We start from the raw sequence: 17,158 nt of genomic DNA on the forward strand, positions 1-17,158 counted from the left end.
CCACTGTTTAAAATTGTGCAACAGTGTCCAAATCTCTTGAGGTAATGTAGCAGCAGGATGGCCAACCGTCCCGGTTTGCCTGGGATTCAGTGGGTTCTCAGGACATGGGACTTTCAGTTTTAAAACCAGGAATGTCTCTTGCCCTTGTGACCTGAGTTCCCAAGCTGTTGCTTCCCACTCGGCACCCTCTGGTCATTTACCTGATAATAATCCTTATAATAATAATGATATCAACACTTATTACCCCTTAATTAGGCAATAATGACACCAGCTTGGCTGCCAAGCAAGGCTCAAGGACTTGAAGTTAATTATTTTTTAAAAACAGAGCTTTCCCAATAAAGAGGGGAAATAGGGTTATTTTTGGCCTCCTTCCAAAATTAAACAGAAATAACATGTCCTCCCATCAGCACAGATAACCGAGCAGGCAGAACAGCGAGTGAGTTGGTGTGTATGTGTGTACAAGTATGTGTGTGTGTTGGGAGGCACCATTTGGAGGGTGAAAAATACATAGGGCCCATCTGGTCAGTGCACATTTTAAAAGTTCCCTAACGGATGAATGTCTCATGAAGTGTATTGAAAAGTATGGCGGGGAAGGGAGGAGGGATATGGGGGGCGGGAGCAGAAGCGGGCCACTCTTTAAAAGGAAACACAGGACACAAGATTTTCTCCATGGAAAGTAGGGGTCCAAGGCTCTCTTCATGCCTCTTGAAGCCCAGGAGGTCCCACCAGACATTTAATTCAAACTGGACTTCATCTGGAGTGTGGTCCTAACATATATTTGCTACTCTTCCATTTTTATCCTCATCCCTGGAGAAGGGGAGACACATGAGTTCAGCCCCCTCACATTGTCTCCAAGTGAATGATCCAAACTGGCTTTCTCAGGGAAAACAGGTGAGGCCAGGCTGGCACACCTGCACCCTCCAGGTCCCCATAGGTCTTCCTCTCCCTTCCTCCCTTTGGTGAGCACCCAGGGCCTGTGAATCTATGGGTACAGTCTCCTGATGCCCCAGAATGGGTCACATGGGGCTTTAGAAAATCAAATTGGAACGAGTTCTTGATAACCATGGCTGCAGATTATCAGTATAAGGACTGACACCCATAAAGGCAGATAACTGAGCATTGGTAGTGATCACAGAAAAGGAGGTGTGCCTGTGCCTGTATTTCAGGACCCAGATAGAGGAGAGCTTTTGCTTCTGTACCACAGAAGGGGCAGCATGGACTATGAGCACCACAGGGGTACAGGGCAAGGCAGGGAGAAGGCGACTGACAACCCTGTAGGCCCATTAAGACTGCATGTGAAGGGTTTCCATGGGGCCCCAAACTTTGGATGTATGGGGGGGGGGAACAACTTGTTTTGACCCAGAGCTTATCACCAAATTGCCAAAGAAAATAAAAGATGAAGGTAGGGCTGGAGCAGGTATACACACTGTGAAATACTCAGGTTGATGGACTCTACCCCTGGGAGGGAAACCTACAGGTTTCTATGCCCTGAGCTGGAGTCCGGGTTTCTTGTTGAACTTGACTCTTCATTTCTCACGCCAGAACCAGTGTCTCCAGAAATCCCAACTTGAGGTCTGAATCCTCAGGAGCTCCCATTGGCCCCTGCAGACCCCACAGTGCTGGACGCAGACCCCAATGTTACACTGGATCCTCTGAGGGGGCTATCACCCCTCATGAAGACTTGGCCCCCTGAGCTGAAGCTGGATGTAGCTGCAGCAGAAACGGAGACTGTACTTGACACCACCACTGTGGGGAGACAGAGAGGGAGGGTCAGAGCAGCTCTGGGCATCCCCACATGCCTCCTAGGTCCCTGACCACCCTCTCACACATAGCGTTGAGGGGCATCTTCCTGAAGTGTGTCATAAAGTAACAGTGGCTCCCATATCATCCATCAGTCTGAGCCATCTCTCCACCATGGGATCCTAGAGCTTTGGAGCTTTCTACTCAAATCTCCTCCATGGGGCCAGAAAACAAGATGCGACTTGTCCAAGACCACACAGACAATGCCCGAAGAGTGAGGCCAGGGCCCCAGGCCCCCCGTCTCCTAGCGGAGATCACATCCCTCCTTTTCTCAGGCAAGGAGAAGGATGACGCCTGACTGGCCAACAAAGCAGAGCCTCCCAACACTCACAGTAACTCACATTGTTGGTGACTTCTCCAGACAGCCTGTTGGCACAAGAACAATCAGAATAATTAGTAAACCTTCTGACCGGGGCTCAGAGAAGAATAATTTCCAGCAGGAAGGATACCCTAAGTCTGACCCATAATTCGTAACTCAGTCTCACTCTGGAAAATACCTGGGTCCCAGAATTGCATTAGTTCCCACCTGGAGTAACAAGGGCAGCTGTCCTCAATATGCTGTCCTTGCCCATGCTCAGTGGGCTCATCACCACTGTTCCCAGACTCCCACAATTGCTCCTCACTCCCAGGTCTCCTTGGCCTTCGTGTCCCCCTCTACCTTTTTCCCAACCAGGGCTCAGTCCGGTTGTGCTGGAAAGCTGTAGGGAGCCAGAGGTCTGCAGTAAGGGTTAAGCCTGAGAGCTGGCAGGCTGACAGGCTCTCAGGCCCAGGTGAGCAGCGTGGGAAGGTTGGCCCTGAGGAGAAAGCAGCCAACGGCCTTGAAAGCTACAGAGTGGACGGCCATCCTGTTAACAGTTTCTGCTTGCTATACTTTGTTTTGTCTCACTTCGGATAGATTGCCTCCAAGGAATTTGTTCCCTGAGAGGAGGGGGCTACTCCCTCAAGGTCCCCAAAAAAACCCTAACCTAGAAAAGTTACTTTTGCTATAAAAGCTGTTTACAAATAATAAACGAGGCCACTCTCTGCCATCAGCATTGGGTGGACCTCCTGTCCCCAGCTTTCGTCTCTAGTCTCTTTCTTTTCCAGTCTCCCACCCAGTCCTCTCAGGTACCCACACCCCACCTGGACACACACCCCACCACCACCACTGACAAAGCTCAGGTGCTGTTTCAGAAATGAGTGAGTTAATTAATTGTCCCATCATATAGATAGGAATGCTGGCACAAGGTCTCTACGGATGGACACTTGCCCGTTCTCACCGCTGGGTCGCCCACCTGCACTTCTCGGCCTCCAGCAGCCTGCGGTAGGTGGCGATCTCCACGTCCAGGGACAGCTTGGCTCCCAGCAGCTCCTGGTAGTCACGCAGCAGCCGGGCCATGTGCTCCTCAGACTGCTGCAGGAGAGCTTCCACCTCAGCAGTTTGGCCTGGGCATCTTTGAGGGCTGCCTCCCCCTTATGCTCTGCCTCTAGGATGGCATCTTGCAGGGTAGTACTCTGTCAAGGGCCAACAGCGGGCAGTAAGGGAAGCAAGTGCAGGAGACCAGGCACCTACCTTTACTTGGCTGGGCTTCTCTCTTGCCCGCCTTCATAATTTATTGTGGAAGATGTAAGAATACAGAAAAGTAAGGGGGGGAAAAATCTATCATAACTGCCACCCCCAAAGGCTACCACCGTCAAGTTGGTGCCCCACCTGGTTCTTGAGGTCGGCGATTTCTGCTCGAAGTCTCTGGATGGCTCAGTTCAGCTCACGGACCTTCATCTTAATGACTTTGAGGTCATCACCCTTTCTCCCAGCAGTGACCTGGAGCTTCTAGTACTGGAACCAGGAACCAGGAAAAGGTGAGAGTGGGAAGGTAGCCCAGGGAGAGCCGACCCCAGGGCTCCTCACCCCAGACCTCTAAGCCTCCTGCCCAGTTTGCTCTTTGGGCGCAGTTTTCTTCACCCTTCACTCTTCACCCTCCTCTGGGCTTTGGGCTCAGTTTCCTCTGCTGTGAATAATTCCCACCTCAGTTACCCTCTGACAACCTATAGAGGAGACACTCCTGTCTGCTGGGATGGCAGAGCTGAGGAAACAGAACATTCCTACACAGCATAATGATGTGACTCTCTCCTAGCCAAGTCCTAGATGGGAACATACCTCTGGCCTGGCCTCCCCAGCCAGACGTTGGAGGGAGAGATAACAGCACAGTCCATAATTGGAGAAAAGCACCAGCTATTTCATGTGTGGACCTGGAATTGGTATTTCTGTCAAGGAACCACCTTAAGTTGTATTCCACTCAGGTGAGTGTTAGGAAGGTCAGGCTTCCTGAAGATGCACTTCCATAGACGTGGGATGGGAAGGCAGAGGGGAGCATGTGCAGGTTGGAGGACGCTGTCCCAGCTGCACTGAAACACTGGCTGCATCGATACATGGAAGTATGAGCTGACTATGCTGGTTAGAAAGCCAGCTTGGTGTCTCTAAATGTGCCGGCGTCTGCAGAGTTGGGTCGGCTCCCCCAGCATAGGACTGGCAAGTCCCCAGGAAGCCAGAGCCCTAGTAACTTCCGGTGGTGGCTGAGCCAGAGACTTTCACAGGTACCCTGCCCCTTAATCTCCAGGACAGGACATCTGAGGTCAGGTGACCCTATCAACTACAAGGCCAATGGAGCAGGTCAATCCCTGCTGGCAGGGGCGGGACTGTTACATGCGCTCTGGGAATAACCTAGGACAAGACACTTTTCCAAGTGGGCACCTTGGTCTGGTACAGGACCTCGGCCTCGGCCTTGCTCCTCTGGGCGATCTCCTTCTACTGGGCCTTGAACTCTGAGAGGATGCTGTTCAGGTCCAGGTGCTGGCTGTTGTCCACGGAGAGGACCAAGTTGGCATCCCTGTCTGCTGCATCTGAGCCAGCCCCTGCACAGCAAGGCAGGGATCAGTTCTCAGGAAATGCTCAGCAACCACCTTTGGGGGCTCCCAGCGCCACCCCTCCACCAGCCACAGGGAAGCTCAGGAGCAGCCCAGGGTATCTTCTCTCTCTTTCTGTTTTCCAAGCATCCCAGAGGCTCCCACGGAGTTTCAACTTGAATATTACAGCCAAACGGAAGACTTGGAGGAATTCAATCTCCCACTGCAGGGCATGCACTTTGGCCCTGAGGTCCACCTTGACCATGTAGGCACTGTGAACATCCTGAAAGAAAGAAGGCAGTGGCTCCCGTGGGCTGGAAGAGCTTTACCTGCACTGTCAGGCTGCCAGAGGGAAAGCAGCACCTATAGGGCTACTCGAAAAATACCTAAACACTAACAGAGTGGGTACAATGCCAAGTGTGTTTGTAACCTAGTGGTGATAGCCTTAAGAAGTTGAAAACAGGGCTTTTGAGCCAGAAATCAGAGTTGCTTTCGTTCTTATTACTTTCTGCAGTCTTGTAGTCAGTGCAGCGCTGTCAGAAGTTAACTGGGGTTTTATTCGCAGCAGAGGAAACTGAGCCCAAAACCCAGAGGAGGGTGCCAGAACTGAGCCCTGGGCACGAAAGCCAGCTGCCTATTGTCTTTTTCAGCACCACACAGTCATTCTCAGCATTTGTCCTATTGTTAATGTCTGCTTCATATCTGGTGGGATTCAGTAGAAAAGAAGACTATTACGTCTGAAGATATTTTCTTTGCTCTCCTCCACCCCTGAACGAACATCCACAAACAGATTCACAAGAAGAAAACAAACAAGGATTCCTAGAAAGAGCAGCCAGTTCTATGCCGTAGCACTTCCTTCAGACCTAGGTTAGCAGCTGCAGGTATTGTGGCTGAACACCACTGTCCCACCTTCACCTGCTCATTTACTTCTTCCTGTATTCCTCCACAGAATCCTGAGCGTATGTCAGCTCTGCTTGCTGCCTGGTCATTTCTGCCACGACCTTGTCCACCTGCCTCCTGAGGTGATCAATGTAGCCCTCCAAGATGGGCTCCAGTCTGGTGGTACAGGTGCTGACATCCAGCTGCTGCAATAGCCCCCACTTGGTTTTTAGCACCTGGTTCTGCTGCTCCAGGAACCGCACCTGCAAACAGGAATTCCAAGGGCTCAGCCCCAGGGAACAGCTGTAGTGGGCTTGAGAAGTCCTTGCTCACCTGGCAAGAGGGACAAGAGATTCCAGTTTGGCATTAATCGCTGACATGCTATGATTAAGGCTGGTTAGCCCTATTATTTGGAGAAATTTTAGGTATGTGTAAATGGCCAATTGCTTAGAGCAGTGGTGCTGAAACTCTAGGCAGCGGTTCTCAACCTGTGGGTCGCGACCCCTTTTGGGGGTCAAACAACCCTTTCACAGGGGTCGCCTAAGACCATCGGAAAACAAAAAGGTATTTACATTACGATTCATAACAGTAGCAAAATTACAGTAATAGAGTAGCAACAAAAATAATTTTATGGTTGGGGGTCACCACAACATGAGGAACTGTATTAAGGGGTCGCGGCATTAGGAAGGTTGAGAACGGCTGCTCTAGAGAGTATTAGAATCAATCATTTGAAAGATCCCAGAGAACACAGAGGTCCAGGTTTCTTAACGTAGCACAGGGCCTAGGCCTCTGTGTGTTTGCCAAATTCCCACCAAAGTTTGAGAACCACTGGCCTAGATGATTAGGGAACAGCAGGTATCAGGAGGAGACTCATCAGTGAGTGAGCAAAATAACTCACTCTCAGGAATGTTCTTTTACAAATAGCCATAACTATTTGATGTGGACAGAATATTCCTTTTCCTCACCCTTCTCACTGATTTCATGACATTGCAAGCAACAGCAGCAATGAGGACCAAAAGAGAAGAATTAACCGATCATTTAAATTTAAATTTGTTGAGCACCTTCCTGGTAAAGATCATGGGACACTTGTCCCTATAGCAAATCTCCACCCCACTCACCCCCACCCCACCCCACCCCCATCTCACAGCACAGCAGCCCTCTTATGCCCATGAAGCAAGAGCACAGCTTAGTTTTTATTTCCCCAAGCCATAGCTTTCATCAAGAAAGAACCCCATACAATTTCCCATCTCTTCTTTTTTCTGTTTTATTGAGCTATAATGGACAAATAAAATTATAAAATATTTAAAGTGCACAACATTGTGAGGCAATCCCCATCATCAAGTTAATTCACACATCTATCATCTCACATAGTTGCTGTGTTTGTTTCCACTGTACAAATTTATTTTTCAATGTATAAATTATAAATAAATCTATAAATTGTATAAATTTCAATTATACAGTACAGTGTTACCAACTATAGTCAGTCACCATGAAAGAACATAGTTCCTCAATGCACCATCTATAGTGGTAAGACTGCCCCAAACCCAGAGCTCTGGGAACATTCACTAATACTACTTTACTTCTTATAGGCTTCTCCTTAATATTCACAATATTAAGGAGAATTAAAATTCACAATAGTGTGAATCTATAGCTGCTCCCTTAGAAGGAAGAGCACCCTGCGAAATGGGGCTAGGCCAGAGCTAGAGCATTCCTCCCAGACATTCCTGAGTGTCCCATTGGTGCAAACTCAAGGTACAGCCTTCCTGGCCACCATTTTCCCCAGGGCTATTCAGAGTAAACCCCAATCCAGGGCTGGTCCAAGAGCAGATTGTTGATGTGCCCAGTATAAGAAATCTGGCCACCTTTTGGTGTGAAAACTAGATGAGATCTGAAAGTCAGGATTTCTCAAAGCTGTGGGCATAGCTCACCACTCCCAGGCTGACCAATAGGATTTCTAAGTCACCTGGCCAAATCATTTGCACTGGGCCCACTCTCTTTTTCCTGAACCCATTAACAGGCCACCATCTGATTTAGGTGGTCTCCATCCTCTAGCTTTGACGGCAGAAAATGCCAGTTTCCTCAGAGAGAAACTCCTAGACTCAGAGTCACATAGCAACTTACAGGGAAAAAACCATTTGCCAATGTCTTAATGTGTCCACTTACAAGACACTCATGGACAGTTTTGACTTCTTTAAGACCAGGCTTCTCAGCTCATTTTGATTTACTATTCATGCAGGAGGGATCACCTTTACTTCAGGGCGAGACTGCAAGGCCCTAAATTTGACATGGCAGTGACAAGTTGCTGAGGTTCAGATCCAGTCTCCCAGGGAGGTTTAAAGAACATGGAAAACAAAGTGGGCACCTTCCACCAGGACCGACTTTAAGACATACGGACTGAACTAGTTGACCTGTACTGTCCAATACAGTAGCCACTGGCCACATTTCCATCATGGCAGAAAGGCCTTGTCTACAGGTCCCTGGAGTTATTCAGGCCTGGTTGTCCGGCCTCCAGGCATCAGCACTCACCTTGTCAGTGAAGGAGGCGAAACTGTTGTTGAGTTTCTTCATCTGCTCCCTCTCTTGCTGCTTCACTTCCTGGACCTCGGGACCAATCTTCACATCCAGAGGCTCCAACAAACTTGGATTGGTTACAACTTCCTGAATGCACCCAGGGAAGACTGCTGGGGCTATCCACCCAGGCCTTCCAAAACCACTGCCAAGGCCAAAGCCCACCACACCAAGGTTGCCCTCCCCAAAACATCCACCCCCGTGGTACCCCAGACTGCCGCCATGGGCCTGGCCTCCAGCTACAATGGTGGAGATGCTCCTGCTCCCACCAAGGCTAAAATGAGACTCCGGCTACGGTAATCTCCTCGCTCGGCATAGCCTTGGCAGTGGCCACTGCTCTGGAGGACGGACAGCAAGCTTCCTGTCCATCTCTGGCAACCTCCTGATAGGATGGCCGACCCATTGCTGAAGCTTCCACTCTGGCACCTCAAGGCACAGACCTGCCTGACTAAAGGGAGTGAGTGACACTGAGAAGAAGTGTCACTGTGGGGGGGAAGAGGTGTCTCAGTGTTTCCCTGCTGGAGCATGGAGAGCTCTCCTTATATGTTTCCCAGAGTTGGCAGCAGGCCAAGGATAGGTTAATGGGTTTGGCTCCCCTGAAGCTGAAAGTGACTGGAAAATAAATAACATCATCTACTTGGGAACCGTATGCCAAGTAATTGTTGCTTAGTTAGCAGGGTTTGCTTATTATTATTTATGTATCAACTATCAGCTGACCTCAGCGATATGAGGTGTACACAATTATACCCCAAAAGCTCTCATATGGGGCGTTTTCTGAGATGGTTCATATTTCAACATTCCTAGTTTCTACGAGAGTGGTATTGAAACTCAAGAAACTTCTCCTAGAAGCTTTGGGACAGTGATGCTGATGAATTAGAAACTAATATCTAGAAAGAATATTGATTCAGAGAGACCCACTCAAGAAAGTTTTCTATAGTTGATGGGAATTGCTTCCGTCTCTCTACCAAAAAAATTTTTTTCCCAAAACAAATGTCCAAAAAAGAATAACAAATAGTTAAATAAACTATAACCATCAATGGAATGTTATATAGATAATAAAAATTATGGTTACAGAGTTTGTTTATGCAAACATAAAAAAAATTTTTCTGTTTCAATGTTAAGTGAGAAAAGGAGAAATCAAATTGAATATCTGTATGACCACTAAATCCAAGGCACAGAAAAGAAGGCTTGTAATAAGACTGGAGATACAGTATGAGCATAGCTATATTCTTTTTAAAAACTGACTAAGCAGACCAGCTGAGTGGCATGATGGTTAAGAGCTGGCTTGGGGCGCCAGCTCTGAGCATCAGGGCCCCAGTTCAGGTCCCACATGAGGGCCAGTGAAGCTGTGCCCTCTACAGCTAAGATGGTGAACACAGCTTGACCTGGAGCTAGGCTGCTGTGAGTTGCCGGCGACCCTGTAGGCTGCAGCAGGGCTGCAATGGGCTGCTGTAAGCTACCGTGAGTGGCCGGCAGCCAGCGTGAGCGGACAGCAGCGGGCGGGAGATGCCATGAGCTGCCATGAACCTCCGTGAGCGGCCATCCAATGGCGGGCAAGTGACTGCTTCACCTGGGAAGAGCGCAATGATAATATCAACATGGGCCAGTGAAGCGATGTCCTCCACAACTAGACTGAAAAGCAAAAGGACAGCAACTTGTCTGTTTCCCTTCCCTGATTCCCCAAAGCTGTTCCCCTCCCCCAGTTCCCCCCCCCTTTTTTTTTAAACTGACTAAGCTAAATATTTTAGGGGAAAAAACAAAACAAAACAAAACAAAAAACAAAAAACAGAACAAGGCTGCCAGCTCCCCTGCAGGGAAATGAGGCAGCCCTTCCTTTGGAAAACACTCAGGCAGGCCAAAGACCCTGATCTCTTCTTTTGGTCACTCCATAACTATGAGGGCAGCTGCCTGAGGGAATATTCTGGACTCAAGCTCCTCTCACTACCTTTCACCCAGGACAGGAAAATACAGGTTACCACACTGACTTGCAGTCCCATCTCAGATCCTTAATTCTCCTCTTCCCCCTGAACCTGCAGGCCTGGCAGAAGTCACTTTGTACACCTGCACATATACATGTGCACTGGTAGGGCTCAGCGACTCTCTCAGTTGGTCTCCTCTGGACGCAGGCCAAAAAGCTGGATGTCTCCCCCCCCAGTAATCCTGTACACTGCCTGCTCATCCAGGCCTCAATAGAAGGCCCCACCCATTGTATGAACACCTTAATCCCATCACTGGGAGAAGATCCAGGGAAAGGAGGAAAACAGAGTGTGGTATAGTGAAATAGTGTGGGATATAAGATTATAGCCTTGGTTTTTTATTCCAGCTCCCTACTTCCTAGTTTTGTGTATGTGGGCTTTTCAGCCTCAGCTTTGTCACCTGTAAAATGGGGTGAAAATAACATCTGCCCTTGCTACTTAACCAGGGTGTTATATAAACCATTCAAGAGATCGGAAATAAATGTTAGCTTTTACAATTGACATTTTACAAAGATAAATGTTTAAGTCCATGTCTTTTCCTGGTAGCAATCTCATTTAATCCTCACAACACCACTATGAGGTAGATATTTTTTCATTTTTTAGAAAGGGAAACTAAGATTCAAAAGATTAAATGCTTTGTCCAAGTGATGTATCTAGTTAAGCAATAGAGGGAGAATTTGAAACAAGGCTGACTGACTCCAGAACTCAATACATAAATGTTGAATTGAATCAGATATTGAATCCATAAATACTGAGGAGATAGGGATTGGGAGCCCTGCTGAGATGGAGAGCTTTCAACAGGTTTTAGAGGAAGCGGGGAGCAGGGACAGAGGGTAGAGTTTACAGAGGCATTGGGGAAGCCCCACTAGACATGAGGGCTGGGAAAAAGGGGGTCTGAGGTGGGTCATAAAAAGCTGGAAGGGTGCGAGTGAGACAGGCCAAGTCAAGGCTGAAGAGATGAACTCTGACAAAAGTGACAGGAGGAGGACCTGTTCCCAGGCAGAGGCAGAACATGATTGTGTAACCCTCTCTACTTGTTTCTCTCTTCCTTCTTAGGCTTTTATTATAGGAAAAAATATCTGTGACCATTAGGTAGGCAAGGATTTCTTAGATAGGACACAAAGAGCTTCAAATACTTTTAAATATTGATAAATTAAAATTCATCAACATTAAAAACTTTTGCTCTGTCAACTATAATTATATATATATATATATATATATATATATATATTATATATATATAATCACGGGATGCTGAGTATAGTGTGGGGAGTGAAGTCAATGGAATTGTAATAGATATGTATGATATGGGGGGGTGGATTGGGGGAGGGAGGTTGTCACTTTGTGAGGGGTGAAAAGTATAACTAGTGCATTGTTTTGTACACCTGAAACTAATTTTAAAAAATTTAAAAAAACAAAAAACTTTTGCTCTTTATAAGATGCCATTTTTAAAAATGAAGACAAGCCACACCCTGGGAGAAAATATTCACAATACATATACTTGAGAAAGGATTGTTATCCAGAATATATAAAGAGCTCTTGCAACTCAGTAAGTCAAGCTACCCAATAAAAATCTGCACAAGATTTGAACAGACCTTCCCTAAAAGATGTACAAGTGGCCAATAGATACAAGAAAAGCTGTTGAATGTAACTAGTCATCGGAAAAATGTTATTAAACTGTTATTAAAATCGCAATGAGATAACATACACATCCATTAGAATGACAAAGAACTGACAACACCCACTGTTGGAGAAGAGGTGGAGCAGCCGAAACTCTCCTACATTGCTGGTGGAAATGCAAAACATGCACTCACTTTGCCCAGGACTGGGTGATCTGGGTCATATGGTAAGTGTATACTGAACTTTGTAACAAAATGCCAAATTGTTTTCCAAAGTATCTGTACAATTTTGTATTTCCAACAGAAATGTGTGAGAGTTCCACTTGCTCCACATTCTCTTCAGCACTTGATATTGTGCATGTGTGTGTGTGTGTGTGCGCGCGCACGCGTGTATGTTTTAGACATTCTAATAGGTTGTAGTGGTATCTCATTGTGGCTTCAATTTGCAATTCCCTAGTGACTAATGCTGTTGAGCGTCTTTTCATCTGGCCATTTACCATCCCTGTTTCTTCTCTGAAGAGGTGTCTGTTCAAATCTTTTGCCTATTTTTATTGTTTTCTTACGAGTGAGTTTTGAGAATTCTTTATATATTCTAGATACAAGTCCTTTATCAGATATGTGGTTTGCAAATATTTTCTTCCAGGCTGTGGCTTCTTTTTTCATCCCCTTTACAGTGTCTTTCACAAAGGAGAAGTTTTTAATCTTGATGAAGTTTAGTTTTTTAATCTTTTTCTATTATGGCTCATGATTTGGGTGTTGTGTCTAAGAAACCTTTGCCTAACCTAATCACAAAGAATTTCTCCTGTGGTTTCTTCTAGAATGTTTGTAGCCTATTTCTAACTCTCTATTCTGTTTCATCCATCTATACGCCTATCTTGTAACCAACACCACACTATCTTGATTATTATAATAAGTCTTAAAATCAGGTAGTCTGAGTCCTCCAACATTTTTTTTCAAAATTATTTTGGTTAGTTCAGTTACTTTGTATTTCCATGTACATTTTGAATAATCTTATCAATTTTTACCAAAAAAAAATCTTGCTGTGATTTTGATTGGGATTTCATCAAACATATGGGTTAATCTGGGAAAAATTTTGGCAACTTAACAATATGAGTCTTCCAATCCATGAACGTGATGTATCTCTTCATCTATTTAGGCCTTATTGCACTGTTTAGGAATTCTAGTTTTATGCCAAATAGGAGTAGTAAGAGCAGATGTCCTTGACTGTTCCCATCTTAAGGGAAAAGCATTAAGGCTTTCACCATTAAATATGTTAGCTCTAGGTTTTTGTAGCTATCCTTTACGAGGCTAAGGAAGTTCCCTTCTACTCCTACTTTGTTGAATATTTTTTTTAATCCTGAATGGATTTTGAATTTTATCCAAAAAAACTTTTTGCATCTATTAAGATGACCATATATTTTTTTCTTCTACTATATGTCAATATGGTGAATATATTAATTGATTCAATGACTGCTGAACCAGCCTTTCATTTCTAGCATAAATCTCACTGAGTCATGATATATTATCCTTCATACAATTTCTGGATTCAATTTGCTCACATTTTGTTGAAAAATTTTAAATCTATATTCATGAAGGATTTGGTCTTTCGTCTCTTTTCTTATAATGTCTTCATCTGATTTTGTTATCAGGATAATGCTGACCTCATAAAACAAGATGAAAAGTGTTCCTTCCTCTTCTATCTTCTGGAAAAGTTTATGTAAATTTTTTTTTAATTAACCCCACATATCCTTCATTACCTGAATATAAAATCATCTCATCCATGAAGCCTTCCCCAGTCCCACAGTACTGTCTTTAACTCTAGTAATGGTAAGAAGGAGGAGGAGGAGGAGGAGGAGGAGGAGAAGAAGAAGAAGAAGAAGAAGAAGAAGGAGAAGAGGCCTACAGTATTGCCTGCTTATGATTGCACAGGTCCTACATAATAAACATTTATTATTGTATATAACATTCCCAGAAATCCTCTGAGGGAGGTATTATTTTTATTTCTTCATAAATGTGTAAATCTAGGCTCAGAGTTGCTAAATAACTTGCCCAAGTTTACGTATTCTTTTATCCGATCACCAAGTTTTTCTTGCGTGCCTACTAAATTTTAAGGTGTCAAGAAATGAACCCCCAACACAGTCTGCTCCCTTATCCTTCCTTAGAGCTTCTCACAGTGTGGCCCTTCCATCACCAGAATCAGTCACCTAGGAGCTTGTTAAAAAATGCATATTTCCAGGCTCCAATCCAGCCTTCTGTAGTGGAAACTCAGGGGAGGAGATCTGTTGGAAGCAGGAATGTGGATTTTGAATGAGGTTGCCAGGGGATTTGAATGCACCACTTCTACTCCCAGAGTAGCTCTTAATTACATGAGGCCTTGTGTTAATAGCTATTTGTAAATTTCTCACCCATCCCCTTACTAGACTGTAAGCTCCCTACAGGATGCAGTGTCTTACGAGTGTTGCTATCCTCAAAATAGCCAAATGCCCATAGTCATTGTCAGACAATCACTGAACTAAAATAAATGGGCCTTCCCCACTTCACAGCAAATAAAAGAGGCATGAGCATTCCATTCAAGGGGGCTTCCAGGAGGAGGTGAGCTGTCTAAGGATTCTCACTTCAGTTGACAAGGAAGAAAGAGTTTGGTACAGAGGAGGAAAGAGGTTCACTTGAATTCACACTAGGACTCACAGGCAAATAAAGGGAGTGAACCACACAAGGGAGGGTGTCCCAAACATTCTGCAACATCATCAGGATATAAATATTTAGCCCAGTTCCCTATGGTAATAGAGCTCGTAAAAACGCTTCTGCTGTGTCCATCTCCCTTGTAAAGCCCAGGACCTGACAAGTCAATTACCAGATTTAGTGGAGGATGGGCAGAAGCCCTGGTGGGAGGGGTGTGATCCAGATTCAGGACTAGGCTCCTGGGACTCCTACGAATCTCTCCCCTGAGCTGGCCCCTTACTCCATTACCTGCTTATAGACAGATTTGTTTCAGGCCTCAGGCCTGTATCCCTGAGTTAATTTACAAGGTTAATTTTGCTTGGAGTCCATCCAACATGAAAGTAACACGTGTCTGAGTAGATCTGAAAAGAAGGGCCATGCCCCAAGTGGGGTAGGAGTGAGGAGCTATGAGCCATAGAAGGAGACTCACACCACTGATAGTCTCAGGAATTCAGGTAGTTGGGAACAAAAGCTGCCACTTTACCTGCCTCCTCCAAAAGTTTATAACCCTCAGAAAGTTATAAAACAGCTCATCATTCCTAAAGACTTTGAACAGTGCGTGAATTGGGGGTGAAGGCCTGGGTTCTATGCCTGCCCTGGGCCTCAGTTTCCTGACCTAAATCAGAGGTTTACATTCACTGCCTGCTAAAGCCCCTTCTTGCCCCAAATGTCTGGAACACTAGACCCTGTTTAAGGTCGTGCTTGCATTTGCATGGTACATACACCCTAAATTAGCCAGGCCTCTCGTACTGCTCCTTCCCAGCCTGCACCCCTACCTCCACAGACCTCTCCACCTGCCAACGCCTAGGCAGCGTTCAGGGCCCTTCTCTGAGCACCAATCACATCACCATAGAATTATTGGCCTCGTGTATTGTCACCTTGCCGCCTACAGCCTTCAGAACTCTTCCTGTCCAGCACCCTCAAACCTGGGGCCAGCTGGTCTGGGGACAGGTGAAGCCACCTAATCACTATTCATGCCTTTCCTCCCCTGCATTTCTCAAAGCCATCTCTACAACTTCTAGAAACAAGAAGAACCTCTCAGATTCAGCAAAAACCTCACCAAGATTTTGAAACTAGAGTAGAATCCCTCGGTATTTTTTTTTTCCGAATTGTTTTAAGCCACATCTGTTGCGTCTGAATACCATATACATGAAGCTTGACCTGACCCAACCTAAGCTACCAAATCCCATTTGTGCAATTCTGGCCAGTCTAATACTAACCCCTAAAAGCCCATCCCACCTGCTGAGCCATTCCTGAGCTCCCAGGAGGCCCTGGTCAGGTGATAAGACCTTTTTGGGAAAGGGGCTGAAGTCATCTTCACGCTCACAGGAGAAGGCTGCCCTGATTGGGACATTCAGGGGTAGGGGCTTCCTGAGGGTTGCTGCGTGACAGGAGAAAATAAGGGTCTATTATCTGCTGAAGGTGTTCAGCCCTGGAAGCTCAGAGATACAGACAGCCTGCAGGGGAGTGCAGGGGGCTCAGCTGGTTTGCCCTGAGGAAGAGCCTCAGACCAGAGCATTTGTCAGAAAGGGTGAGAGTAGGGGACAGTCTGTGGGGAAATGCTTATTAAGAGGGGTGGTTTTTTCGGGAAAGGGAATTTTCCACAAATCCCCCTGTCGATCTCCTGGCAATATCACAGTCCCCAGGTCTGGCAAATACTTTCTGAAAACATCACGTTTGTCCCCTGATTCCAAGGCTAGTCCCTCTTCATCATGATTCTTAAAGACCTCCAGAAGAGGGGCCAGCCAAGTGGCTCAGTTAGTTAAGAGTTCGAGCTCTGAGACAGGGTGGCTGGTTCGATTCCCACATGGGCCAGTGAGCTGCACCCAAGCTGAGCAACTGCGAGTTGACGACGGATGGCCAGGTGGCTCCGTGTGCCACAAGGTTACCGGTTCGACTCCCTCATGGGATGGTGTACTACGCCTGCCACCCCACCCCCACCCCCACCCCCACCCCGCAACTAGATTGAAAGCTGTGACTGGACTTGGAGCTGAGCTTGCGCCCTCCACAACTAAGATTGAAGACAAGTTGACTTGGAGCTGATGGGTCCTGGAAAAACACAATGTTCCCCTTCCTCAATTCCCCAACACTGTTCCCCTCCCCAATTCCCCAATTATAAAAACAAAAAAAAAGACTTCCAGAAGAAAAAATCCCTTGGCTTCTCCCAGCCACACTGCCTCAGGGCAATACATTCTTCCTCCAGCAAGCTTCTCATTTATCCTTTCCAAATCTCTTCATTTTCTGGTGTCTGAAGTTAAAAAGCAATGAGTAATAGCTCCTGGCTACCCATTTCTGCCAGAGGCTTGACATTAAACACACATCACATGATATGAATTGCAAATGAATTTTATTGTGCAGACACCAAGACCACAGCACTTTAGATGCAGACCCAACAAGAAGGACTATATACACAGAAACACATTTCCCTGGGTCACTGCCAGGGGAAAGGCGCAGGCTTTGAAATGGGGTCCTCAACAGAATACTTGTCAGAGGGGAAAGGGACCACCAACTGGGCAATGCAAGGAGGGGCTGGGAATGGAAGCATGGCTGAAAGCACAAACCTAGACAATGCAGATTCTTCCCCAAGGGACAGAGAGTGTCACTGGGTCCAACTCATTTGTTTGGAGAGGAGATATTTCAAAAACTCTATGCAAGCATTCCTTTCCCCAAAAATGCTATCAGAGGTGGATGACAAGTTTTGATCTGCCATCA

General features: G+C 46.2%; 1 protein-coding gene and 1 pseudogene across 1 annotated transcript in view; both read right to left on the bottom strand.

Annotated features, from left to right (window-relative positions):
* LOC109391837 (keratin, type II cytoskeletal 5-like) overlaps positions 1-17,158 on the bottom strand; it is a 334,229-nt gene that overhangs the window by 124,068 nt on the left and 193,003 nt on the right. The window lies entirely within an intron of this gene.
* LOC109391785 (keratin, type II cytoskeletal 2 epidermal-like) lies at positions 1,583-11,949 on the bottom strand (annotated as a pseudogene).

The sequence above is a fragment of the Hipposideros armiger genome, unplaced genomic scaffold (assembly GCF_001890085.2).
Source record: "Hipposideros armiger isolate ML-2016 unplaced genomic scaffold, ASM189008v1 scaffold_303, whole genome shotgun sequence".
NCBI lineage: Eukaryota > Metazoa > Chordata > Mammalia > Chiroptera > Hipposideridae > Hipposideros > Hipposideros armiger.